Here is a 2,500-nt window from a genome sequence, read left to right on the forward strand (position 1 = left end):
CAACTTGCCCGTGTCAATAATAAAACATAGTATACGCTAACTTGGCAGCAATGATATTCTTGCACATATTTAGATGAAGCCAATGTCTTTGGTTAATCTTAAATTTGCAAGACTCTTGTTTTAGTTAGCATTTTAAGAATGTTGAGTAACCTTTTGAATTTGGATTTAAAAGTTGTCTTTTTGTAAAGGCTCTGGGGGCCACATGAAATGGCTCAGGGGGCCGCATGTGGCCCCCGGGCCTGAGTTTGCCCACGTCTGGGCTACAAGGTGTTGAGCACGCTTCCTGATCCTCCTATGATATTGCCAGTTACTATTATTTTTAGAGATGTACAGGATCCAAGATCCGGTTCCGGATCCGGCAAGATAATAGGGTTTTTCAGGCTATCCGGATCCGGCAGGATCTTAACCCTCTCGGCGCCACAGGTTTTTGCCCAAAACTGATGATTTTGACATGTTGTATTCAAAAGGCTGTGGCTTAACATGGGTAATAGATAGAGCCTGACAATTAATGAGACAAATATTGAGGATGACCCAAAGTTTATTTTGGGAGTAAATTATCCCATCTAATTTGCATATTATGACGTCATATGGTGTCGGCCATTTTGAATTTATAATGAGTTATTGGATATTTTTGCATATTTTCAAAATATTTTTAATAATTTATCTAATTTAATTTATAAAACTTCCCCAGACACCTTCAGTATTATGTTCTGTGAATACATTTTGGTCTAGAAAGCAATAAATTGTACACTAAAAGTGTAGTTTGTAACTAATATAGTGCAACAATGTAGCATAGTGACAAACACAAGTGAATGGACGGTTGCCGTTTTGCCTGTAGGGACTGGTCTATGAAGGTGACAAGTTATTTTTTAGTGCATGGACACCCTTCACAGCAATGCCCAGCATACAGATTCTATCCACACTAGGGGTATTATGTGCATTTTGTCCATTTGTGTGTCTTTGAACCAAGTACAGAAGGCCTACAGTAGCCTACAGTAGGCCTGTCAGCGTACACCCTGAAGGACTCTGGGTATGGGCTACATGTCTAAAAACTTGTGCAAATATCTATTCAAACCCAGTGTTACATTTACTGATATACAAATAGGTGATATAAGGAAAGAGTGTGTGTGTGTGTGTGGGGGGGGGGATTGGGGGGGGGGGGGGGGGCGGTTGGTTACCTAGCCTATATCGCCCATGTCTTTCTGATGCACCAAACCCCAGCTGGTATCACACTTTTTTGTTGCAAATAGACTCAGTCAGGTCGCAATTGGACATAATTATTACTATTATTATATCATTAGAATAGCATTGCTATTTATTTAGACCTGCAGTCGGCAGGAACAGTGTCGAGTAGCGTGAACTATGCTTCCGTTTTGCACCGAGTAGAATGCGCACGAGACCTCTGTGTCTCGGGCGCATACTCCTCTCACTCCATCCCCCACTGTTGGCAGGAATATGCGCACTTCTTTTGTCTTCATTTACTTTTCTACTTAAGGGGGATTCATACTTGGCGTGACTGGTGTAAGTCTCCTTCATACTTCACTCGCGACCTCACTCGCGCCATCACGTGACCCAAAATGACGTCACACGCCGTGGCGCGAGCTGCCGTGTCGCGACGTCGTGCACCCCACATTTTTTGTAACATGTCGTGCGCCACCAGCGACCATGCAGGTAGGCAGACAAAGCAGGAGTTGCGAAGAGAGGCTACAACTACTGTAGGCTACTACAGAATGGATCCTGCACCATTTTGAGGATAAAAAATGTCATAGAGAGTTATTTTATCTTCTCTCTTAAATGTTGTTCAGTGAAACAATTGTTTACTTTGTTCAGAAGCACGTTGTGTTCGGCGATATATTTAAAAATTCTGCCGCCAGAACAATGCTCTCACATGGTCTTGGAATGATCTGGCAATGTAGGCTACAACAAAAATATATATGTTTCAATGTGGTAAGTCACAAGTCAGACGTTCAGTAGCCCTACAGCAGCCGTGTTTGGCTTTCTATTTTATACATCCGTAGAACTCACGCTGCCGTTTCTCTCATGAACAGCAGAGGGCACTCCCGACAATGCGAGCGAAAGCCTTCTGAAGTATGAATAGTCTGTCGCAAGTGATGACGTCATTAATGGTTCTCGGGCCACACGCGACAAAATGCGCACGTGAAGTATGCAGGGCCCTTTAGTATACAAGCTCTTCTACAAACATCCTGACCACTGTCACCCTCCAGATGATGAATATTGACTCTGTAACAGGCAAATTACGACGCGTTGCATCATTCCCCTGTCGTTGCAATGAACGTCGCCAGCATAGCGACAGTATACAAAGCAGCATGAAATTACCTCGCATCTCGATCGGAAAAAACCTTCCCTTCCTCAATATACAAGTCTCCTGCAGAAACGAACACTTCTATTGTGACCTTACAAGAGAATGAATGAAGGGTTTTCTTGTTACAGTCCCCATGATCGACGAATAGGCTGTCGATAGTTTCCCTCAGGCAACAGT

At 43.2% G+C, this 2,500-nt stretch overlaps 1 protein-coding gene across 1 annotated transcript in view; it reads left to right on the plus strand.

Annotated features, from left to right (window-relative positions):
- Nucleotides 1-2,500, plus strand: part of LOC134465853 (vesicle-associated membrane protein-associated protein A-like) — a 43,092-nt gene that overhangs the window by 31,155 nt on the left and 9,437 nt on the right. The window lies entirely within an intron of this gene.

The sequence above is a fragment of the Engraulis encrasicolus genome, chromosome 16 (assembly GCF_034702125.1).
Source record: "Engraulis encrasicolus isolate BLACKSEA-1 chromosome 16, IST_EnEncr_1.0, whole genome shotgun sequence".
Classification (NCBI taxonomy): domain Eukaryota; kingdom Metazoa; phylum Chordata; class Actinopteri; order Clupeiformes; family Engraulidae; genus Engraulis; species Engraulis encrasicolus.